This window comes from Aedes aegypti, chromosome 2, assembly GCF_002204515.2.
Source record: "Aedes aegypti strain LVP_AGWG chromosome 2, AaegL5.0 Primary Assembly, whole genome shotgun sequence".
Lineage (NCBI taxonomy): Eukaryota > Metazoa > Arthropoda > Insecta > Diptera > Culicidae > Aedes > Aedes aegypti.
Genome location: NC_035108.1, coordinates 378,611,868 through 378,638,514, shown reverse-complemented (window position 1 = coordinate 378,638,514; position 26,647 = coordinate 378,611,868). Strand labels below are relative to the sequence as shown.

General features: G+C 38.3%; 1 protein-coding gene across 1 annotated transcript in view; it reads left to right on the top strand.

Annotated features, from left to right (window-relative positions):
* Positions 1–1,070: 1,070 nt before the first annotated feature.
* Positions 1,071–26,647, top strand: part of LOC5565300 (trafficking kinesin-binding protein milt) — a 312,518-nt gene continuing 286,941 nt past the window's right edge. The window contains exons 1-2 of the mRNA XM_021846826.1: positions 1,071–1,818; positions 13,785–14,127. The gene's annotated coding sequence lies outside the window, so the exon portion shown is untranslated. The remainder of the gene's footprint in view (positions 1,819–13,784; positions 14,128–26,647) is intronic.

Sequence of the window (26,647 nt, the reverse complement as noted above, 5' to 3'; positions counted from 1 at the left end):
TCTACACTCAGGCAAATGAATTATCGATAAACATAGAATCCCCTTATGAAAATTCGCCACAAGAAATCGGATTTAAATTCATAAATTTGCCTTATGAAACCAGATTTTGGAAACAAAAAACGTTTTCGTGGCAACCTGGAATCGATCCAAGAACCTTGCGATCGATAGGCCCGAGCGTACACCACACGCCTATCGACGACTTGATGTGGAGTGATGCTAAAACGATACATAAAGCGTTCGTATTGCAATAATCGTTCCACCTTTCATAAGGCAAAATGTAAGAAATTCGATAGTCCAGTTCGCTGCGTGTACTGCAAATCGTTGCATTTGTTATAGGGCATGTCTATTGCCTGGGAACAACGAAGCTTGCATCGAGACTCATTAAAAATTAAAAATCACAAACAATTGCTGCTGTTGAGATTTAATGAACTTCTTTTCCTCTTAGCATTGCGAATGTCTAATTTATAGCGAATTTTATTTCGAAATTTTGAATATACGCATTTAAGTAACGAGCCACTTTCACATGGTACACTAGAACTCACGAGTACCCAGCTGTCATCTGTCAGAGGTTTTACGGTTTACTTTTGTACCAAAACAGAAAAAAGGGCAGCTGTCTTTCGCTCGCATGCTGCTTTCAAAGTACCTTATTACACAGGTAACGGATTTCCGTAAATTGGCTCACCAACGTCATCAACACATTCGCGTTAGTTATGATTTTATTTATTTTATTTTAAGATATTCATTCTTTATTCTGTTGAAAAATTGTGTTGTGCATTCCGAAGCACAAAAAAAATACTTATAAAAATTGATAATATTTGTTTGGAATTGGTTTGTCAAGCAAATTCCTGATCGAGTGAAATTTATATCTAACTTGTTTTTTAATATAATTATGTTACATTACTACATGCTTAAAGCCTTCCGTTCTGATTCTGAAGCAAACTATTTTTTGCATGTTTTCTTTTCTCACTAATCCATAAACTTTTGCGGCAATCTGATACCTGCGTTTTGCGTACTTTGGTTCTGTCTACCACGATGAGTGTGAGTGTTGGTATTTTTGGTCCGTTCGTGTAAAACTGCAAAAATAAAACTTCACAATCGCGTTTCGCGTGTAAAATTGGTGCTCCTCTCGCTTGTTCGATGGTTTACGATGGGAAAATCGGTGTTATCTTTGTGATTTCTTCGCAGAATAGCGAATTAACTAGTGTTGTTGCTTGCTGTTATGAGTGTTATTAGGAAAAATCGTTCTTAATGTAGGAAAAATAGTTTTGTTTAAATTGCCTCGCCTAATTCGAAGACAAAAACGGTGCGCTGTTGTGTTTTCTTTTTCCTCATCCGTCAGCCAAATCAACACACGATTTCGACAAAAGAGCTGAAGCTGTGGACGGAGGCCAAAATCGTTGCGTGTGTTGAAAATTTTCATTCACCCGATCGCCCAAGTGTGAAAATAGTGTACCTACAGAAGAAAAACCTCACATCGGTGGAAAAGTCACACCGTGAATTTTGGGTGGAGGATAGAAGAATACCCTCCGAATAGTGGAAGTGCATGTGAGCGAAAGTTTCCCGAGTGTGTGTTGCAAAGGAAAGGTTGTTCGGGAAGGTGCTCCGTCCTCGATGGTCCTCTCGTTTTCCATCAGTGTGCGTTCTGGTTCTGGTGACCACAGGATGCAACGGGAAGTGCTATAAGGCAGCTGAGGAAGTTTTGTTTTGGCCACACAAGTGAAGAACTCGGTGAGGATTCTCAGGATCGATTTTCGAGAGGATTAATCGTGCTGTTTTGTTGTCCTATCTTGGAACGAGACCATCGTCGTACAATCGAAGGTAAGAAAGACAGAAGGACCAGCAGAAAGTCCATATAGATGTGATTGCACTTTGGTGCTACTGCAAGCAATTGCCTCTCTATTATGTCATCGTGTAAAATTGAAGCAAATCGCTATTGACCCGTTTTATGTCATAGCGCCGAATTTCACCGTTCACTGGCCGTTCGTGCCGCGCGTAAGGTCATTGACGACGAAGCACAGAATCTGAGAACCGATCGGATCGGAACCGATATCGAGTTGTGGAGACATGACTCAGTCAGCTGTCAATGCACGTCCTCTAAACTCTTACGACTCTAGAGTGTGTTTGTGTGCGATCATCTTTATTTTTAATTCAGCTCAGCTCATTGTTTGGATTGTTTCGCTTTGACAAAATAATTTTGAAGTTGAGAAGCAAATTAGAATTTGATGGCTTCCCCATTCCCGTTATCAACGAGAAGCGCCACAGCTGTGAGATTTTAAACAGTCGTCGGTGCGACCCTAACCTTGGGGTTAGACCTGTACGCCGCCATCGTCGATTCTTTTTAAAGAAATAGATATGCTCTGGAAATCATTTGTGCGTTGCTTCAGGATTTCCCATAAGGATTCTTGCAAAAATTCGTCACGAAATTTCTTAATGAATTTCTTTAGGTGATCCTCCAGAAAACATTCTCGATAGAACAAGAACCCCTATCTCTCAAGATATCCTTTCCCGAATCCCCTCTGATATTTTTCAAGGTGTTTTTTCATTCACACATACCTAGATTAAATCACACATTTCTGTGAAATTTCATTGAAACCTCTACAGCAGAAGTGTCGGTGATCAGAGGATTTGTTTATCTGTTTACCTGTCAAAACTACCGAATAGTACGAGGTATTTGTACGAGTTTTCTGTTCTTTTATTGTTTATAGCTGCAGTTTTCACCGAATGTTTCTGTGCTATTTCACAGATTTAGGTTCTGTGATTTTTTTGTCTTTTCCACTGGCATCCACTGAACAGTCTATATTTTCAGTTATGCTGCAAAAATATAAAGTAATTTCTTTCGCATTTTCATTGCTATGCCTTTTTTTCAACGACCTCATTGTAGCTTCACTTTCGTCATTCAAATCGCACAGTTTTATTGGGATTTGACACTACAACGCAGTGAGTGAAATGAAGGCACTAGAAGCTTGATTGATTGATTGATTTGACTTTATTAACGAGATTTTTAGCCCTGGGCTAGTTCATCTCGGGCACTAGAAGCTTGGAAAACTGAAACATTTTAACTTTATGTAAACTACACGTTATTGTATTGCAATAGACAAGCAAATCCTTTATTATAATGAAAAAAATATCAACCAGCACGAATCTTATTTTGGATGTGACTTGAAATACAAGCAACCAGTTTTACTGTATTTCACCCTCTTCATGAACATCTATTCTCGCTTAACTTACAGTTGTAAATATGGCCGACGATTGATTTTACAGATTTTCGGTGAAAGCTTGATCTTCACTTAATAGAAGGTATGTATGTACTTCACAAATGTCTGTATTGTTATTGTCATCATCGAATGTTCTGTTATTTTTTGACAGTTGCGTTGGGTTCGATTTTAGGCGTGTAGAATACCGATACGTCCGTCGAATACAACAAGGTGATTCAGACTTTTATGTCCTTTCTAGTTAGTGGTTGAACATAATATGTCCATGTCAATTATATAATAGTAGATTGCACGATTGCCAAAGTAAAAATTTCTAAATGTTTGACGTTTCGTGGCCTTGTTGTTTACGGTTCAGACTTATTATGAATCGAACTTTCATGGAAATTTTATGCAATAATAGATGTGAACCAGCCGGATCATGACCATCCACAAGATTTGCCCATCTCCCGCTAGTTTCATGCAAGATATGTTATTGCGGATCTGCCGTTGCGGCCGAGTATCTCTCGTATAAGCTTCCCTGAAGGACCCTGCAAAATTCCAAATGCATCCACAACGTGGTGCAAATATATCTCCGCATATCTAAGAATCTAAAGTTCATGTCTTTCAGAAATTTAGTCTGAACTAGCAGAGCTTCACAAGTTATAAATTCATTCAATAAGTGGCGCTATAGTGTACATGAATTCTGGTATGATGCAATGGCGAATATTTCAGAAATCTTATGACATACATTTTTTTCTCTTTGAGAAAATTGTTCGAAGAAACAAGAGCTCATCATTAGAACCTTGCAAAGTTCCAAATTCATCCAATACATGTCAATAATTTAAATAAATACTTCTGGTATGAAGTAATTGAAGAAAATCTCGGAATTTTAATGCAATTGAAAATGTCTGTCTTTGATAAAATTATTTTGAGTAAGCAAAGCTTCTCCGATATATTCTGTAAAGTTCCAAATTCATAAAATTTTTCTAAAGCAATTCCTGGAAGAAGTCCTGAGAGTATCCCTTGAAGTATTTCCTGAAGTAATTCCCTGTGTTGGTAGCAAAGCTTAAAGCTTTGAGCCAACCATTCTCCAGTAGAGGAGCTAGGTAGAATACAGGACGCTTAGATGCTTACTGACTTTAAAGTGGCTTGCTCAATTTTCACCACCTAATAAAAATTTAAATCTTGTCGCTCCCTTGCGACGCCTATCCACCTGTTCATTTCTATCATTTGCAAAAAACTTCTATAGATTCCCTTTACCTTTGAGTCGCATGACCGACATGGCCATAACAAAATAGAATGTAAAACAATCACGGTAGATACCTTTTCCTATGTAATTCCTGTAGGATTTCCAAATTATAGAGCTGTTTTAGAAACAAATTCTGCAGAAATTCTTGAGATCGCTAGAAGAACTCCTGAAGGATTTTTTGGAAAATTTCTTGAGAGAATTCCAGTAATTTGTGATGGTACCCCTAGAAGCATTTCTGTGGGAATCCCGGAAGAAATTCTGAAGAAATCCTTGAGAAATTTTCGGAAGATTGCTAGGGAGAATGTCTTAAGGGATTATTGGAAGAATTACTAAGCAAAAACTGATGAGATTCCTTAAGAGATTCCGGAGATTTTTTGCAGGAATTTTTTAGCGAACTCTGTAGAAATTCTGGGGGAAACTACTGAAGGAGGTTAGGGGAATTATATGGAATTCATCAAGTAATCCCTGGAAAATCTTTAAGTACCCCTTGTGGGAAGTTGCTCAAGTATGTAAGGGATTTCTGGGAAAATACGTGAATTAATCTTTTTGAAATATTGACGAAATCTTTTGGGCGATTCTCGAAGAATTCATAAGAAATTTCATTAAGGAATCCCTAGGGACATTTTTTAGGTATCCCTGGTCAAATATTTGAAAAATCTCGAGGAGCATCCATGAATTTCAGATGTTGTATAAACCACTGCGTAGTGTTCTTGTACAACTCTCCCGACTTCTAACTGGAGTAAAGTCTTGAGATACTCGGCCGCAAAGGCAGTTCCGGGAGAGTATTCAACATCCGTCCGGTTCTCGTCCATGGTTACATACAATTTGCATAAAGGGCATACACCGTATCACCCCGGTCGAAGTTCCTATGTTCTCGTTCGGTAGTTTCTGAGTCATAATTTCTGACTATCTGTTTCGTCGGGATTCTTATGTCGTTGGCTATCTGGAGGTTTCAATAGAGCTGCCACCGTCCGCATTGACCGTCCTAGCATCTTCTGCGCTGATGACACACGACCTTCTAAATCATGTGTTGGAGTGGAGCGGTATACGGTGAGAAAAGTGTGCAATAAATCTTCCAGGAACTCTCCTTCCGAACGAATATTCTTCACGCTTCTTTTAACGTTGTCCATAAACGTTCCGCCAACCCCGTGCAGATGTAACGACTTCCAAAAAAATTGCAAAAATTCTGGGACTCCGAACCGGTGAATTGTGTTCCGTATCCGTTGTCACTTACCATGGTCTCGGGAATTCCAAAAGTGTTTGAGGGTTTGATCGCCGTTTTTGCCGTGATTGATTTGGTCAGCACTACCTTAGGCCATCTAGTGAAAGGATCAACGACCACTAGAAAGTAGTTGCCGTCTACTGGTTCAGCATAGTCAATGTGAACGCGGGACCACGGCTTTTCAGGAGTTGGCCATGGTTCTGGCTTCGTCATGACGGGAGGAGCTTTGGCAGCAATAGCACAATGGACGCAATGTCGAACATAATCTTCAATTTCATCAGCTATTCCGGGCCAGTACACGTAGTTTCGGACGATTGATTTCTTGCGCACCACGCCACGATGACCACGGTAGAAATGATTGAGCAGGCGTCTTCGGAAAGTCTGCGGAACGATCACTCTTTCCTTGCTGAGAGATTGACGTAGTTTGTAGTACGGTTGAACTTCTTGGGCTACTTGCTTAGAATCAGGTGGCCATCCCTCCAGAATGTACTGTTTTTTGATAAAGGATCTTGCACTCTGCAGGGCGTAGCGGCTTTTATGGTACCGTTCGGGAACTTCCAATTCCAGATTTCGATGCGTATGCCGCAACGACTATTGCTAGCTTTGGATTGTAGTGGATCAAGAGAAGGTCGGATTTCAGCACTTACTTGAGTTTTTCGAAAGATCGCTGATATTCGGTTCTCCAGTCCCACTTGAAGTCCTTCCACAGTAGTTTATCCAATGGGTGACGCAGATCGTGAACGTTTGGAACAAACTTGCATAGTAGTTCATGGCTCGAAGAAACGATCGCAAGTCGGAAACGATAACGAACTTCAGTTCACACTGAACTTGCATTTTCGCATCTTCAGATGAAATCTCCAGTCCTTTAGGCTTTGTAGCACTAGGTTGGATGTTTCAGTGCGTGACTTCCAATCTTTACCAGCAATGATGATGTTATCGATGAATGGACAGACTCCAGGAATGTCCGCAACAAGACATTCGATCAGCCGTTGGATCGCCTCCGGCGCTGACTTGACACCTGGAGCTATGCGGTTGAAGCAAAACAAATTGTTTGAGTTCAGCATCGATCATCGGAACGGAATGGAATGGAACAGGTCGTTTCGGGCAGAAACCTGGCCTGCTTCCAGGCATCAAATGCAGCTGGACCTTCGTGCGATTGCACAACCCGACCGATACGCTGAAAACGTCCTTATGTTTCATCTTGAGTTGTTGAATTCCTCGCTCGATTCGTAGCTTTGAAGGTACCACGAACACGATTGATGAAACATTTGTCACGCTTTTTTGTCTACTTTAGCGATACATTACAGTCAAACTAACCGAGCAGCAAAAGTGGTTCACCCAATGCGTTGGAGGCTTTTGATGTTGGTTTTATCTCCGGCTTGCCGAGTTCTTCCCAAACCGCTTCCGAAACGATGGAAATACATATCGCTGGCTGAATCCAGTTGAAGAGAGACCGGATCGTCGTTGATCATCGTAGTGATGTAGTTTTCACGGTGCTCAATGTGGTTGACAATGAACACTCCTTTTGTTTCAGCGCTGGATTTTCCCTTATTCCGCTTCATGCTGTTGTTTGTTTGAGCTAAATTGGATGGCTTTGCAGACTTCTTGGAGCAGGAACCATATCCTTTCTTATCGCTGACACGATTCAATTCCTTGCAAAGGCGGGTGCTGTAGCTGCATTCCTTCTAAAGTGCATTTGACCACTTTGCCAACATGGAGGCTTCGGCTTCTTACGTTTATGATTCACGGAAACTTGCCGATGCGATGCGCTCTTCCTGTCCCTGACGGCGTGAACCATCGATTTCGAACTGCCCTGCTGTTCGATGATCGTGGTGTTTTCCTTCAGGTTGACAAGGCATTGATACTCGTCAATTAATGACTGGAGAGAATGTGTTGAATACCAAAGAGATTTTTCATGAAATACTTATACGAATTACTAAATATTTCCTGCAAAAAGTTATTCCTTCGCAAATTTCTGCAAGAATTCCTTCATGGGTTGCCTCGGGGATCCTAACGAAAATATTTATAAGAGTTTTCGGCTAGGTTTTCTACAAACAATTTCCCAAGAATTTGTTTCAAAAACCGTTCCTTGGACTCAAGGTAGCCGATAAGGGTAGGCGGGGCAATACGGTCATACGAGGCAATATAGTCCACCTTTTATTTGCGCTTTAAAAACAGAGTTTGACCCTGATAACCTTTTGAGCTTATATAGGATGCTTTAACTAGCAACCACTGTGAAAACCGTGCAAAATCTTATTTTATACTTAAATATAAAAATTTGTCGTTACTACTAAAATCAGCTAAGATTATAAGTATAAAATTTTGCCTATTGCATTGAAATTTTTCATAGCAATTCGTTCTTCTATTATCGATAGACATTTTGCACAAGGAATCGCATAGATTTTGAAGGCGAAAATACTTTTGCAGCCGTCAAAGTGAAAATAAAATTTATACCCGTTTTTAATGTCTGGTAATATAAGAATACAATTCAATGTTCATAAATGTAATAGTAAAAAGTGAAAAATGAAAAAGTGATTTGGTTGACTTGTGTCGTCGGTACTGTGAAACAGTTGATTTTTGGCCGCCCCAAGCTCAACGAAGCATCCGGAAGATACAGGCAACACATGATTTGAGTGAATCAATCCGGTGAGTTTGTTCCAGTATGATACTTTTCCTTATCCCTCCGGACCGTATTTTTTTTCGCGTCGTGGAACTTCTGGTCGTTTCTTGGACGTTTTACTTTTCGGAGGTTGACATTTATGTTCAAATTGCACGTTCTGTCCGGTCGGGTGTTTCGCAGTTAACAATCGGTTGTGGGTGCTTTTAAACCGTTCGATGACTCTGGAGGGATCGATTCTGCTTTTCGTAGAATTCTGAGCAGACTGTGTTATCCTCGGGTATTTAGTTTGAACGCGCTTTATTTATTTTTTCGACTGTCCGAAAATACCGTACCGCCGGGCATCTTCCAATTTTTTTTTTGTTTGACGGACGGTTTTAAATGTTTTTGTTTTATAATCCGATGACCCTGGAGGGATCGGTTTTGCTTTTTACTGGCTATTGAGCAAAAAATATTACTGCACAGTCGACAAGCATTACGCGAAATACTATTTATACAATAAATAAACTAATGTTTCTCTTTTGATTGCCGGCATTCAAAAGATAAAATTGAAAACACTTAAACAACAAATGCCCACGGTCTATCGCCAGCTTTCTAGGCGAATCCTGACCATATACCTCTACCAACCTCCAACTCCGTAGCACTTATGAGGGTGTCGCTGAGTCGGTGGCCTCTCATTAAGTAAGTGCTACATCAACATTTCCTTCCCCTATTCCAAGTTGCGGTAAAGATGGGCGTGGCCGGGAATAGCGATATTCATGCTTTTAGTATTCTTGTTTATGATAAGAACAAGGTATACTCCCCTGCCTTGTTCCTGAAAGCAATCAGAATGAGATTATTAAAAAGAAACATGAATATTGCTAGTATCCAATCTACGAAGTATACCGTAACTACGCTAACGCTAACGCTAACGCTAAAGGAATCGCATAGATTTTGAAATAAATTTTCATTAAAAATAGAACTTATATAAAACATTAAGTATCGGCGCAATATGGTCATAGTTATGCAATCATATCTATCATGGTTACAGTTTCATTGTAATATCTTCGTCATACATAACTCATACATAACATACCTGTGACGACGAGTACCCCCCGGTAGACACCCGTCACAAAGAGTAAGAACAAAAAGTAGAAACTTCACCTTTGACAATCGTCGGAGATGTGGTAGACGTCAACGAAGGATGATAAGCAGAATTGATAGTCGGGTAGTTCGCATAAATAACACCAGGATTCGTTATCGTGCATTATAAAACTATTATTATTTGCTAATACTAATTTGAACAATTGATCCAAGGTAGGGATAACGATTAAATGAGCTTAAATGTTATGAACTTAAAACCTACTTATGTATATACAGTTAGATCTAAAACCTACCCTACGAGTACGGATGGAAAACTAACCTAAAGTAAGCGAGAAAAAAACTGATTGTGGGTAGAGTGACTTGTAAAATTATATGCAACAGAATTTGAAAAGCAATTAAATATTTTAGTTAAAGCTGTTCCCAACAACATCAACCGTTTCGAAATTGCTGTCAGAATCAGTTTAACAATACCAGAATATTATAATTGGTCAAAGTTATTTAAACTCAATGTTCGGGAAGTGAAGCTCTTGACACCATGAATTATTAAAATATCAGCAGAACACGCAATTTCATGATTCACAACAGACTATCAAATGTGTTTCAAAAATAGGTTTCTAAGAAAATTCTAATCAATCTTTTTTACAAAATATTACCGTGATATGATAGGAGACAAATCAAACTACAAATAAACCTTATGGGAAAATTATTATGTATTGTGTTTATATGCCTTTCAAACCCTTTTTTGCTTAGGTGGCCCATACTAGCCTTGATGATCGCTAATTACCTGCAAAGTCGTTTAGACTGCTTAACAATTTTAGAGCAGATCAACATTAATGTAATACCTCGCACTCTGCACAACAATGCAATGTTTCGATTACCTTTTCGTCGGACTAACTACAGTATGCATGGAGCAATAACTGATCTCCAGAGGGTGTTCAATAGGGTCACTTCAGCGTTTGACTACCATGTTTCTCGACAAACCCTTCGTCGTAAAACTGTCCCCTATTTTTTAACGGTTTTCTTATTACGCTAGCTAGGTTTCCTTACTTCATCATGGCGTTACGGGCAGGTTATAGTTGTTTGTACTAGCGATCACGTTGGTTCGTCGTTTCTCCGCACGCCGTTTCTCCGTATCAGCCTAATTTGTTTCGCTGGAAAACCATGTTCAGGTATTTTTCAGCTACAACTATTTTTTTTCATTAAATCATACGAAGCTTTTAAATAAATAAACAGATGGAGATGATGAGTCTGGATCAAGGATGGAAATCTAGTGATCATGACAAAATCCACGATGCATCGCTGTTGTTCTTTATCGTGCGATCATAGCAACAACGATTAACCTTTTGTTGTTAAGATATCACAACAAACTACGCTCCTTGATCAATGCATCGTTCTGCGTATGGGCTAGCGATTAAGTGTTCGCGAGCCATAGTTTTATCATTCTGAGGATTGTTCCATTGTTATCTGTTGATTTCCCTTCGAATATATTGTTTGTCATTCTAAAATCATTCGGGCATGGCTTTAACGAAAAATAATAGCGCGAATGCGCCATGATTCAAGTTGATCGCTATTTGTAACAACATCCGATAAACTTTTTGCCCCACGACAAACATTGCATCGGATGCTCCTTATGTTGGTATAATGCGCGCGTGGTGAGGTTTTCAAATCATGCTGCTGCAAGAGCGACGGCCCTCTGGGACCCTTCGAATACCGTGTTGTTTGTCTCTAGAGACGATTTTTTTCCATCCTTGGTCTAGATGTTATACGTCCGGAATTTATATAAGATAATTCACAAAATAAACATCTAGTACGTTGTCGCCCGACTCTCACGAAAACCTACCAACGAAGGGCTTATTGAAGATTCTGACTCTGTTATACAGAGTACGCTACAGTAGTGGACCAAAATCATATAACAAGGAACCTTTTTAATTATGATTTATCGTATTTGCGGCTAACCAGCCGAATGGAAGTTATAGCAAGTTCCGAAAAATCTAGACATAACATATACTTTATAATAGGATTCAATGGGCAAAGTGAAGTAAACTTTGCGAAACGGTTAGACGTCTTCTCTCTGAGAATCGAAGTCAAGACGCCACGAAGCTACGCCACGAGTTAATCTGAATCCGATATCAACTAAATCACGTGATCCTCTTTCGCAAAGCCTACCTCTTTCGGAAGAATTAGATGCCTATCTATGTTCTATTGTATATGTAATGTCTAGGCGCACTATACAAATCTCGCTTAGTAAAGTGATCAAAGTATTTTGGACAGACCGTTACGAGTTTTTAATTTGGCCATTTACGGCAAAATCAATTGGAGGTGGCCGTCTTTGACGAGCCGTGTGCGGTTTTCCAATACCTACCAATAAGTCATTAAGGTGCAACAGTTTAGAATCAACTTCTAAAATTTCACTAAATCTTCAGAGGCACACATCTCGCGAAGGAAGCATCCAACAACAGTGCACTTTTTATTTTGGCTTTGTGCCTAGCAGAAAGCTTTAAATAAGAAGATCAAAAACATTAGTCAATTATTTCTCCACTTTAGTGTCTTTGAAAACGCGGGTAGGGGCACAAGTCGGTTCTTTGCACTCCGAGATGTTTCACCTTAAGAGATTATTCCAGGGACAACGATTGCAATCAGTATACTATTTTAGGATTTATTTTATTCACATATAATGCCTTGTTTGTGAATCCAAACGGTTTCATTGTTTATAATTTCGAACATGTTTATATTCAGTGTTCCTCACGTCAATATACTCCGGGGCCGCCGCCTGTACAAAAATGTCCCGACGCTGCCGCCGATTCAAAAAAATTCGGCGCACAGGTCTACTCGGGGTGCGCTCTACTCTGTTACTGCTCACTCGCAACCCCCTTTCCAACTATTTGCACATGGGTTTTGTTATTTCCCCCTTGCGCTTTTCGGCTCCTAAATTCGCGATGTGAGAAATTTTCCCTCACACTTCAACATAGGCTATGAACTTCACATGGTCATCATTGTCTGCTATGTGGCACTTCGTGCGCTGACAACTTTGTTTTGCTCATCCAAATAACGGACGGGACAGGTGAACTTGTAATTTATCATTCTGTTGTAACCCACGGAACCCTCCTCTAACATTTTATCTATATTCGTTAACCAAAAAATTGATAACACCCCCTGATAAACAGTACCCGGCGATATCCGATAGGATTTGCGTCAGACTGTTGCGGAGTTTCCGCCAAACGATGGGAATTAAGCGACCAGCTGACACACCTGCTTTAAAGTCCCACGCAGCTTGGATTACACGGCGTGGCGGCGACAAATGAAAGTGATACCATTTCATTAGCGCAGATCTCCTCTGATGGCAACGAACGGCCTCCGGAGGAAATCTGCAACTGCCGCGTAGCTGACTGACTAACCTCGGTCAAGATTCAAGACTGGTTTGTTTGCTTTCTTGATTGGGGGGCTTGGCTTGGATTTGCCCGAAAGATTGCGGGAAAATTTCTCATTGAATTCAATTGACTTTTTAATGAGTTTGACAAGGGCAGCCGACATCGTGAACTGGATGACACCCTGCTCTTATTATTTAATATTTGAGATTGGTTAGTAGGGTCACGGGTTCGAATCGCGCCGATCGGAAGTCTTTTTGGGTTGTATATTTTCTCGACTTCCCAGGGCATAGAGTGTCTCCGTGTTTGCCACAGGATATACATAAGCAAAAATGACCAATTGGAAAAAAATGTTCTCAGTTCAGAACTGTGGATGTGCCCATAAGAACATTAGCTGAGAAACAGGCTCTGTAACTATTTGGATGTAATGCCAGACACCTCATTATTTGATGAATTCCTTCAAAAATGCATTGACGGATTCTGAAATTCAGAAATAACGTCCTTCTTCACGAATTCCTGTAGCTATTTCATCAGGTTCTGAACATTGTTTCATGAACTCTGTAAAATAGTTTAATAGAATTCTATTAGATTTGTGTGTAAAATCCTGGAGGGAATTTGGCACTCCTGGTAAAAATAATTCAGGATGGATCTACAGAAAAAAATCGAAAGTTTAATCCATGCGATTTTCTGGAATAATTCAAAGTTCAAAAACAATTCTGACAAGTCCAATTGAACTTCAGAAAAAAAATGGCAGCGAAAAAATAGATCGGTATCTGTTAATAGTCGCCAAACGCAAAAAAGTACAGAATACACTGTGTGAGACTCAGCGTCACATCATAAATGGAGGTTGCCTAATATCGGCCATCAGTGAAAAAGTATTGTTTTTAATAATTTTGCCCTTATGACCGGTAATAATGCCTAAAATAATATATTTAGGCTATAGCAATGCATTTCAAGAGATAGTATAGCTCTCTAACAATGATAACAATTTTATGTCTTCTAAATAATTAAATATAATGTCACTTAATAAATTTCATCTATTTCTTCTCCTTTCCAGATTATGTGTTCCAACTGTTAGCAATCATGTGAAGTGAAAAAGTGCGTGCACCACATCGTGCTAAATATTTCCTTATAATCGCTAAAGTGCTGCATTTCGCAATCCTGATGCTTAAGCCATCACTGCTCCTATCGTTACAATCACATGCAACCCCAACCATCGCGACCGAGAATCTATAAAATCAATCAAACTACCTTACTCCAGCCATATCTGCCCATTCATCAGTCTAGTCTAAGCTACTACAAGCACCCTGCTACAGTATACCGCAACACGTTAAAATAACACACCAACCGCGAGAATCAGCAAGCCCGTCAAAACGGCACGACAAATTTCATCCAACCAGGTAAGTCATCAACCGGTGTCAACCGCAGTATACAGTATTGGACAATACATTTGCAACTTTACAGCAAATGCAAATTAAATCTTCAGCAAACTTATTCAAAAAGAAATTGGTAAGAAATAATGAAACATATGTTGAAACTCAAGTTTTGTCTGAATTTTCAACGAAAATTTAAATGAAAAATCCAAAAAGTTGCAAATCTATTGTCCAGTACTGTAGGTGGGAGAAAAAAACGACTTAATTAGTTGCGGCGAAATGTACACAGTCTCCGCCGCGTCTGACTTCAGTTCATTCTCTGTAAACGTGAGGTCATCGTCGGCTTGATAAGGCATCATCGCCCACAATTTCTTTTATAGCGATAGTGGAACGAGATTGATGCGAATGTGAATCATTCTGAACTGACTAGTTTGTTGATCAACATTGTAATCTACCCGTTATTTCACACACCTCAATTTGTACCGCGAACAGTTTCTTACGCAATCGGGCCGTTTCAACACGGTGTTCTTCCGAGAAAATCCATTTCGGCACGTGACCAACTTTCTTGGCTCGACACTTTCGAGATATTCTGAACGACCGAAAGCTACGACATGCAGATGCATACCGCAGTGCCTGACAGTTTCAGCTTGTTGGCAAACTATGCTGAATGTTGGCTCCACTCGGCGGATGCAGTGCTTGTTGTGGAAACATCAGCTTCCGAAAATAGATCGATACTGTACCGCCACTGGACCGAAATAAATCCGTGCACCGGCAATAAGAGTGCTCGGGTTTTAAGTATGTGGCAGCTTTTGTTGGAAATTGTGAGAGATGTAGTTTTCTTGACTGCGAAGAATGTATCGAGCTTGTCGAAACACATTTTTAACGATCGTGTTTCAGCTACCTCCCATGCTGCAATCATTTAACGATATATCTGGAATACATAGATACTTTGAGGTTTCAGTTATTAAACCAACAATTCAACCAACAAAGTCAACAATTCTGCAGTATTTATCTTCTGAGGTAATCATTAGGCCGTCCCTTATTTTTCGAAAATGCGAAATGTTATAAGTTCGTCATTGTAAAGTGCTCGTTTTGGTAAGAAAAAAATCAGGTAAAAATTTGAAGTCCGTACGTGGACGCTAAGTGGTCCCCCAACGACCCTAAAGGTATTAGGTGTAGGTGACTCCCGTGCGCCAAATCGAGCTCGCTGCTCTAGTGTACGCAACATGAGTACGAAAAGCCACTTGTAACAAATTGATAATTAGCAAATAACTATATGTAAAACAATATTTTATACTATGGATAGCTTCATAACACTGCACGCTGACATACAATTCATAACTACCAAGGGATCGTTCAAATATTACGTAACGCAACAGAGGGAGGGAGGGGGTCTTCCGTAGTGTTACGTCCCATACAAAATTTTTAAATTTTTCATTCAAAAGCTGTTACGTGGGGGAGGGATGGGGGTCTAATATTGGCAAATTTTGTGTCACGTAATATTTGAATCATCCTAAAGAAAACAAACATCTATGCTGATGATCAAGCGCGCAGGACAATTTGTTACTGGTGGCTCTTCGTACTCATGTTGCGTGCAATAGAGCAGCGAGCTCGATTTGGTGCACGGGGGCCATCTACACCTAATACCTTTAAAGTCGTTGGGGGACCACTTAGAATCCACATACGGACTTCAAATTTTTACCTGTTTTTTTTTTCTTACCAAAACAAGCACTTTACAATGACAAACTTATAACATTTCGCAGTTTCGAAAAATAAGGGACGGCCTAGTAATCATCCAGAAATTTCTCCACCGATTTTTCAAGTGATGCCTTATTAAAATTCAGCAGATATTTTTTTTTTCCAGAAAATCAAATGTTGAGATTGCTATCGACTGTGATGGCTTATGTCTCTCTTGGTTTTATCAGCTGTATCAGTCTTTAAGCGGCTAAAACTACGTTTGCTTCAAATTGTTTAAATTTCGGCAAAGAAGGTGAAATATATGCCGAAACGTCGGAAAGTTGAAGCAAAAGTCGTTTGACCTGCGTAAAGACTGATAGAGCAGATAAAACCCAGACAGAAAATCAAATCCTTTAACACTTCAACGCTGATACAGCTAGGAAGCATTTTCCGGTATTTACAGGAAATTTTCCACCGATTTCTCGAATGATTGCTCCACCCATTGAAGTGCCTTCAAGAATTTGGCCTGAGATTGCTCTAGGGATTTTTCCTTTATGTCACCCAGGTTTACTGCTGCAGATTGTTTCTAGATCAGGCCAGCCCTTGGCTCTTTTTCGACATAAATGGTTGGTGCGTTTGCAAAAATAGACCGATATGAACAAAATAAGTCTCATATGAAAGCTTGGTAGTATATTTGTCTAATACATGCTGGAAATTTAAAATTTATATCGACCTTCTTGCTACCGATGCAATCAATTCAAAAAAATGATCCGGCCCGCGGGCCGGACTGATTTTTACCTTTAATTGCATCGCTAACAAAGAGTTTGACACAAATTTAAAATTGTCTGCATGGATTAGACAGATATACCGTAATCCGGGGTAACATTAATCAGCGGGGTAACATTGATCGGGATGACTCATCTTGTTAAACGTTCAAATAAAGATTTATTGATGAAGCATTTTCGAACCATGAATGGTGCCTTTCTTTCGTATATTCATAAGCTAATGATAATTAAGGTTTTTGCCAAAATTGCGTCTAGTTCATGCGCAAATTTGTCAACTTTTTGAAACAATGATTTCTATCATTTTCACTGACACTACCGAAAATTCATGTCTCACATGAGTTCTGCAGACGATGTGATCAAGGAAAATGCGGGTGTTACTAAAAATGGCATCGCCGAAAACGATTCGGTTGTCAAAACTTTCATAAGTTTATTCATTTAGGCGACATTAACTAAATACTATTACGAATGTAGAATTTCCTGAGGAAATTGCCTACTTTTCGGCGTATTACGCGGTTCAAGGTGTTTTTAATTTTGAAATAACTCAAAAAGTAAATGACTTGTAAGAGTTTGGTCTTCATATTCGGCTTCAGGGGCCCTGATTTTAATAAGTAACGACATTTCCAATATTAGCGAACGTTGTTTACTTGGGTGATCAATGTTACCCCATATCAGCTGAATCAAAAATTCACTTAAAACATTTATTTAAAATGAAATGAAAATTTTTAGAAAAACTAAAAAAAATGATCAATGTTACCCCGGATTACGGTACTACAAAGCTTTCATGTGAGACTAATTTTGTTCATATCGGATTGTTCTAGCGAACGCACCAACCATTTATGTCGAAAAAGAGCTAAAAAGGTTGGACAGGCCTGTTCTAGATACTATAACAATTTCTTAAGTAAAATTTCCATGAATTCTTCAAGAGGTACATAAGGAAATGCTAAAGCAAATATTCCAGTAGGTCCTCCAATTATGCTTATTAGAATATCTGCTAGAATTCAGCTCGGAGCTTTCCCGAGTTTCCTTCAGAAAATCATGCAGAATATTATCCAATGTTCCGTTTGGTTTATTTATAATATAATTCTAATAATTTATTTGCAAATTTCACTATGACTTCTTAAATAATCCATTAATTTTTTGAGATATCCATGCAGGAGTTCCCTCCTGCAAATTAGATTCTTTCCAAAGAGTTTCATCAGAAATTAATTGCGAATTTCTGGAAGTATCCTTAAAGAAATTAGTGCTTCAAGTCTTGCAATAGTCCTAACCGAAAATTTTGAAAGAAAACCTAGGAAAATAAGAGCTACTGGTATGTACTGAGTTCAGAGTTCAGACGCGTTTTGTGGTCTAATGGCTACCGCTTGTGCTTCATAAGCAGAAGGTCATGGGTTCAATCCCAGGTCCATTTCCTCGTACTTTGTAGTTGTATCTTTCACTTGTTTCTGTCTACCGCTCATATATATACAGCCATTCCATGAAACACCGATCTAGTGGGTCACCGTATTCCGTGAAAATGTGCTATTTTGTTCCTTATCCAAAATAAAGATACACGTGTTTTTGGATTTTTTGAGTATTTTAATTTTTGAGATATATTTTTTTGATAATAAAAAATCCGTCATTTTTCATCGGCACACACTGTAGGTCTCAGTGCATTAGATTTTTGAAAAAAAAAAAAAAAAATTGAACAGCGCAACCGATTTGCAATCTTTTTTTATCGAATCAAAGCTTAAGATTTCAGCTTTTCAGAAAAAAATATTAAACTCAGAAAACTCTGAATTTGTTTTTCATGAAAATATATAAAAATTTCCTGTAAAACTATTTTTTTATATATTTTTATGTAAAAAAGAAATATTTTCAGAGTTTTATATTTTTTCTGAAAAGTTGAAATCTTAAGCTTTCATTCCGTAAAAAAAAATTGAAAATCGGTTAAGCTGTTCAAAAGTTATGATTTTTATCGATCGATCGATCGGTGACCCACTAGATCGGTTTTTCGTGGAATGGATGAATACTAAATATTACATTTCTTGGAAAACAAATTAAACTTTAAAAATCTAGTGCTACTTTTCGAAGTATAATTTGCTTTACAAGCCGCAGCTTAAATGCTATTAGTTCAATAGATGTTCTCTGCGACAAGTTTGGTGCGAATATTTGCCCGGTATTACTCTTTTTATAAAGATATTCTCAGATAATTCCTGGTGAATTCGTGAAGCTATTCTATCCTGACTGAAAATTCCATAGATAATTCTAAGGCTAGTCCACGTAAGAAACATATTTGTAATAATACATGTACAAAACTTTGGAAAATGAATGATCCATTATTCATTAAAGTACTAGAAAAAAAATCATAAAAAAAAACATAGGGTAACTCGGTGTAATACGCCCCAACGGGGCAATACACCCCTCTTCATTTTCACGGGATTGAAGTTTCTTTTACACGTGAATATGATCACATATGTTAAATATTCGCGAAAAAATGATGTTGCACAACATATATGTGAGAAGTATTAACAATCAATAGAAATTCTAAAAATATCGATAATCAGATTTTTGGCGTGAAATTATGCGTCCGATAAGCAAGCCCATCCTTTACTATTGTACTTATCACAAACACTTTTACCGGAAGACGACTGCTAATGGACCCCTTTAAGCTTAGCAAGTGGTGGAATTCTCCTTGGAAACTTTTTCACAACGCTGTGGACCTTTTTCTTATGGAAGGGGCATATTGCTCGGGTTGTGCATCTTATACGCTTTTTTGAAGCAATTTGGAAAGACAAAAGTTGCGTGCAGAGCATGAACAACTAAATAAGGAACACCTTGATATAAAAAAACTTTAGAATTGATGAATTTGCTACTGCGATAGAGCAGTAAGGGGGCGTATTACATCTTTTTACCTTAAATAAATAACATGTCTGGCAAAATGGCACGAGGAATTCTAAACAAAATTGTTAGGAGTTCCCTCAGAGAAATGTCTGGTCAATTGTTTTTACAAATCCTTATGAAAACCCTGATAAAAAATCTTGATCTTATTTTCGATAGATTTTGTTTCGTTTTATATTTTTTGGTCTCTTTTTTTTTAAATCACGTTATTTTAAAGTTCCTATTTATCCTAGACTCTATTGCTACCGGTCCTGCCTCAAAAAAAATTCTGAAGTTGGAATATACTTAATTATTGTTGTGGGTATGCTTCAAAGAATTAAAAGTAGAGTCATTGCGATTTACTACGAAGATTTCTTCAAATTTTAGTCCTTCAGGATGTTTTTAAAGCATCGCTGTAGAGATTTTTTTAAGAACTCCTGCACGAAAAGGAATTTCTAATATACAATATTTGGTCTATGTATTCCTTTTGAGATAGCCCAGGAAATCCACCATAAAATCGCTCAAAAAATTACTAAATGATTTCTTTTAACAATCCTGACGTCTGATAGTTTTCAACGAATCTAAGGTGAATCATCTTCTTAGATTGCACTTCAAAGGCACAAATCTCGCTAAGAAAGCATCCAACAGCAGTACACTTTTTATTTTGGCTTCGTGCACAAACAGAATGCTTAAAATAAGAATATTAGCAACGATTGCCAATAATTTCTCCAGTTTAGTGCCTTTGAAAACGTGAGTAGGAGCACAAGTTGGCCATTGTGGCGGCCATCTTTGGATTCCGAGATATTTCATTTTAAAGATACTCATTCAAATATCATTCAGGCCTTTCTCTTTAGATACATTAACAAATTATGCATACATTTACATATTCTATATATTTGAAGATTGTTCCGTCTATCTCAAAAAATTATACAATAATTTACAAGTATTTCATCTGTGATTTTTTTTAGGATTGTATGATTTTTGGGAGATTTTTTTTGTCGATTTATCCAAATACTCACGGTTTTCACTGAAATTCGATCTTATGAGAGTTTTTGTAAAGAATCCACCATTCATTTTTTCAGCATTTACATACGAAATTCTTTCTATAGTTTTTCTTTCGACGATTTCAACCATTTTTCCCACAACTATTTCACTATCACACAACTATTTTGATCCACTATTTCTTGATGAAAAAAGCGTTTTTCATAAAAAAAAATCTTGAACAAACAATCGCAAACGGTCTGAAATTTCAAAATCAGTTTAATATTTGTGTATATAGTTAATTCATTGTTTATCGATAGTTTATTGCATCTGCTTTATCGATAGTTCATTCATCTGGTCTGGATTGTCTCCAGTTCATCGAAAATCTATGGAGCTCTAGAGGTACAGTGGAGAAACAGAATTAATTTTCATGCATGATTGTAACCAATCTATCAGAAATTCCTTCAGGCGTTTATCCAAACATTCTTGAAAGATGCTTGAAATAATTCTTTAGCAGATTAGTCATGAATCAGTAATCTATAAGAAACATACTCGGTAATTTCTTCAGCGGTTCTTCCAAAATCGAAAGTGATTCTATTGGAAAAATATTCATTACTGGATTGATACTCAGGGAACCTCAAGATTTATTCGCGATATTTTACAAGATTTTGCTCTAGGTAGTAATACGGAATTTAAGCAGATAATCCTTCAAGAGACTTTTCCTAGAATATCCCCTAGGATTCTTCAGATATTCCGTCAGGAATTGCTTTAAAATTTCTACTAGATTTTTTCGTGAATTAACACTAGAAATTTTCGTGCGGATTTCTGTAAGAATTCAGTGTTAGCGTAGTTTATAGGATATAATTCCCAGATTTGATGCTGGCAATATTCCTGTTACTTATGTAGCCTCGCTAATATAACTGCTTTTAGAAACTTGGATTGAGAGTGAAACTTGATGCTACTCAATTAGAGGCTTCCAACTTAGAGACACCCCTCATAAATGCTGCGGAGTTAATGTTTAGGAGGGGTTTAAAAGGTTTTGTAAGAGTTTATACAAAAACTCGTACAGGAATCCTACCAGAGATTCAATAATGGATTTATATTATTGTTAGATATTACTTTATGAATTGTTCCGAATATTCCATTAGGTTGGTGGTTGGCTACCACTTCTGCTCAATCCCAGGCCCGTCCCTTTCCTCGTACTTTGTAGTTGTTATCTCTCACTTGCTTCTATCTTCCATTCTTAATCTATCACACTCAAACTATTCGTTCATAGCAAACGCTAGAACCAGAGACGGACGAGAAACCGTTTTCCTAACGCTTCCATTCTTCCATCATTATAGCACGCCTTTTCTTACGCCTGACACATAGGCAGTCTGTTAAACACAAAAGCAAACCTCTGTGCCATGCCTTCCCCTCAATCCATACACTCCCGCATGAACTGGCGTAGATGCAGTCGGACTCCACGGTCTACAGTGGGCCAGTATAAGGGGCTGTCCATTAATTACGTAAGACAATTTTCGGGATTTTTCAAACCCCCCTCCCCCCATGATAAGATTATTAGATGTATTAAAATTAAAAATAAATTGTATGGCGCGTAAGAAATCTCAAAGTTTTGAAGAAGTCATCTCTAAACTGGTATTCCAATAAACTTTTAAACGGAATTCAAGATAATTTGTCCCATATGTGTATCTACCTATCTATCTATCCTTTGATTTTTATTAGAGTAATAGTATTGTGTTTAATAAAAGCCATATTATACGATACCAGTCTGGTGATGACTTTTTCAAATCACTTCGTCAACATGCAATGTGTTTTAGAAATACATTTGAAAAATATAAATTCATGAAAAGTTTCTCATATATAAGCATTTTTTCACATATTTTCATCAAGCTTTCAAACAACCACAACAAAAAAGCCCCACGTGGTCCCACTTTTCTTTCTTCGGGACAATGAAACTTATGTTCTTGACTAGTCGTATACAAAAAATTAGCTGCCACCATCTGCCGCTTCATGGGTTATCCTGGATTTTGTTAAACACTATTTTTAGACTGTTTTTATCAAAAACATAATTAAATCTGAAAATTTTGCTAGTAAATGATGTAAATTTACTTTGTTATAGTTAAGCTTCTGATACTTGATGACAACATATTTTTTACCATTTTTTTTTTGTATGAAAAAAAGGTCAAAATCGATTTTTTGACTGTTTTTACTAAATTGTCATATATCGTAATCCACGTCAGTGATAGAGTGTAAATGTCTTCCGAAGAAATGTCAAAAAAGCCTCAATGAACAACTTTGCAGAAGAAAGTTTTTTGCTAGGACGCTCCTATCAAAAGATAAAACTGATCTAGATCAGTTTTCACTTATCTAGATCAAATCTGAATGTGTCAAAATATAGTACAAGTTATTCCAAAACACTTTGTCGGAGACACCAAACCTCTAGGGTGCATAACTAGAGTAGTAGAGGTTTTGGCCGTCGAAAACAGCGATCTGCCCCATTGTGCGTGGCAGACGCCATTGTTGCCTAAAATAGGAGATCATCAGCACTTATACACTGAGGGTGTCTATTAGTCCCAAGCAGTCATTCGGTTGGTTCCTTGTGTAAGTGCAGCTGATCTGGCGATACTGGAGTAGCATCCACGGGCGGCATCAAGCTCAAGCTCTGTTTTGAATGTTCCATTAGGTATTCCCATAGAATTTTTGCAGGGATTCAATTCCTACTTTCTTTAATCGGTTATACCCAATTCCATTGATTCGGCGATTCTTTTTGAAGTCCTACAAAGTTTTCTGAATTTAAATGTTTTTATAATCAGTATTCATCGTAACGAAGGGTTTTTTTTCATATTATGATAACTTGTTGTTGCTCAAAATAAGAATCGTACTGAACTGATTGAAATGAAAAAATCTAATCAATAATTTTATTTTTCCTCAAATTACTAATATCCGAATCTCCATAATAGTTTTAAATTTACTTTTTTGGATCCGTAATCATCTTGGAAATGATGTCAATATTCCTAAAGTGACAATGTAACACTTAAAAATTACTTGGAGTTTTAGAGATATTTGTCACAAAGCAGAAACTGTTATAAGAAAACGTTAGATACTCTAGCCATACTTGTACGCTGAGCTATAACTATAAAATGAGGGCTTGCCTCTGATTTAAATCAATTGCATCAGAAATTTCATCAGTATTCGATATTGATCGAATTTCCTGAACCACTGCCTACTTGATAATGCCTTTGTACGCACAGGTCCATAATGAAAAAAAGGAAAAGATAAGCCAATCGACTTTATGGGGAGTCTATAACGTTATCATCAACTGCAGCGTGAGTGCAAAAATGACGTGAAATGACAGCAGCGGTTTTTTGCTGCGTTTCACCGCAAGGCCGCTGGCAAAGTGTGGTCAATCAACAATCAGAGAAGAGTGGCCAGTGGGTAAAGTACCTAGGGTTTATCAAAGCGTGAATAATACGTCTCGAGTACGTCATGTGGGCGTGTTTCTCGAGAGTCACTTCCCAAGAGCTTTCTCGTATAAGTATACCACGAAGACCGGATCGGAGGGATCTACTAGCTTTAGTGGGTAAAAATTACCTCGTGTGGCATTCTGGTTTGATGGAGCAAAATAATCTATAACTTACTTATTACATGTGCTTATGCGAAACTAAAAGCAGTTAATGGATAGTTTCTTGCACTTTTATCAAAGGTATGATTTTCCCTCTTCCATTCACCGCTGGAAACAGCAACCTTATCGTTTGCGAGTTCATCCTATAATAGTAAAATCAAGAAACTGCAGTAAACTTGATAATAACATACATCAGCTGCAACGTCAATGGTGATGAATTGATGCATGAGCGAATGGAATAAAAACATGAATGAAGTAATAACTACTCGATGGTACTGCGGAATAAACCTCGAACGGTTAGTAAGACGTTAAACGTTAATTGATTTAACCACGGATTACCGTCATCATCTGCGATGATGATCATAAATTTGCTCCTTCTGCTGACAAAGGCTGCCTTCTTGATTCGACGGCATTGGATTGATTGAGAACCTTCCGATTCGTAGAAATCTTATTCAATCCAGCTCTGATAAATCAATCTTGATAATAACGATAAACGGGGCCTTCCTTAGCCGAGTGGTTAGAGCAAAGCCATGCTGAATGTGTCTGGGTTCGATTTCCGGTCGGTCCAGGATTTTTTCGTAATGAAAATTTCCTTGACTTCCCTGGGCATAGAGTATCATCGTACCTGCCCAGGCATTGCAGAATTCGCTCTCAATTGAGTATGAAGCACGATCAAAGCAAGCAAAGAAAAACATCCCATCTGTTGCGGTCCACGATCGTCATTGTATCGCAAGGTGTAACAAGTCTGATAAATGGAAGCATCGAGCGAGAGCCCCAAAGAGAGAGCGATGATAAAATTATTTTTTCTCGCTTGTTTACCGTTGGGGATAGGTGTTTTTCTTTACTGGCTCGATAAACAATCCCCGAACTTCCAATAGCAATAGTGTCCCCCAGGCTTGGAGCATGTTTAGAGGGGTTTTATCATGCAGTACTATCCCCCCAATCCGATCAAAGTTGTAGCAGTATACGATAAACAGTCTCTCATAATGTGCAGCATGTTATGATAGTTACAGAGAGCGATACGTGAGAGATTCTCTCAATTTTCTCAGGATTCAATCCCTGTACCTGCCACATGATATACGAATGCGAAAATGGCTACTTTGACAAAGAAAGTGAATAACTGTGGAAGTGCTCATTAAACACTAAGCTGAGAAGCAGGCTCTATCCCAGTAAAGACGTAATGCCAAGATGAAGAAGAATAACGATAAACAACTATGAAGAAATTTCTCATGATACCTAGTAGTTAGCAACAGGCCCATCGAAGTATAAGGGGTTGACCCAGTTTTGTCGATGTACAAGAATGGACCTTATGTCGGAAGCGCACTAACGAAAAGGTGAAAGGGGTATGCGTGTGGAAAGTGCCACAAATTATATCAACTACAGTGCATGTTGTGTCTGACGTGAACATGACGCTCGCTGCCGTTATTGTCGCTGACATTGAATGATACAGATGATAAGACGAGTGGTTCGGGGTGCTAGCTGGCTCGGTAGAGGATTTTACAAAAAAATACGAATTTGATTTTTTTTTTTCAAATATTCGTCAAACACTAATTGCTTTCTTGCGCAAACATACACAGTGATCATCGAAAGGAATCATAAAAAATAAGCTATCATCATAGGTATCGCTAAAGATTTTTAAACGCTGTTATCCGTCGAAGTCCAGTCGAAATCGCACAGCACAGCCCGAAACCGTAGATTCATTTTTGACAAAACGTTCCACTGACGTCACACTGCTGCACACCACCGGTGAGTACGTGATTTTCTGCACAAGCATAATGCAGGCCAACCAACTCGACGGATCTCCACTACTCGCCGGTCGCTAGCCAGCCTCCTAGGCGATTTCGATTTTTGCAAACAAAATTAACTGACAGAGTGCGCGTACCTACAAATACATGGAGTTGATCAGATCTCTTCACAGAGCATCATTGAACTCGTGCGCACCGCAACAAATTATAGCCCATATTGACCATTTACAAGCCTTGTTGCAAATTTTGTTTTGCCCGTCGCATGCGCTGACGATTGCCGCGCTGCACAGTGGTCGCACTACAAGCAAATGTTGGGCAAAAGTTAAAAAAATCTATCGGTTTGAAATAGCATATTTCGTAAATTTAGATCAATCGAAATTTATTGAAATGTATTCATTTGCATACTTATTTGAAGTAAAGTAGCGTGGGCATACTTCTCTGGTTTTTGAATCTATGATTATAATAAAAAAAAATGACAACAAGTCCAATGATCATGATCTGACTATAAATTTTCATATCTTGGAACAAAAATACGCCAATGGAGCTACAGTACATCAGATACTATGAAACGGTTCCGGGTCATTCGGCCGAATGCCGTTTGGCCGAATGACATTTAGCCGAAAGGGTCATTTGGCCGATTGCCATTTGGCCGAATGCCGTTTTGCCGAAATTGAAAACAACAGTAAACTACAGTTAGTATGAATTTGTAATGAATTTCAAAAAACTTATTCTGCTCATTCTTAAAGAAATATAAATCATCATTGATATACAAATAATTAGCTTTTTAGCATTATTTCAAGAAACAGTCAGTGCTGAAAAAAAACGTCCTAAATGTAAGCAATCATTCACTTCTCTGCTGGGGGTGAGTGCTGCCAGCA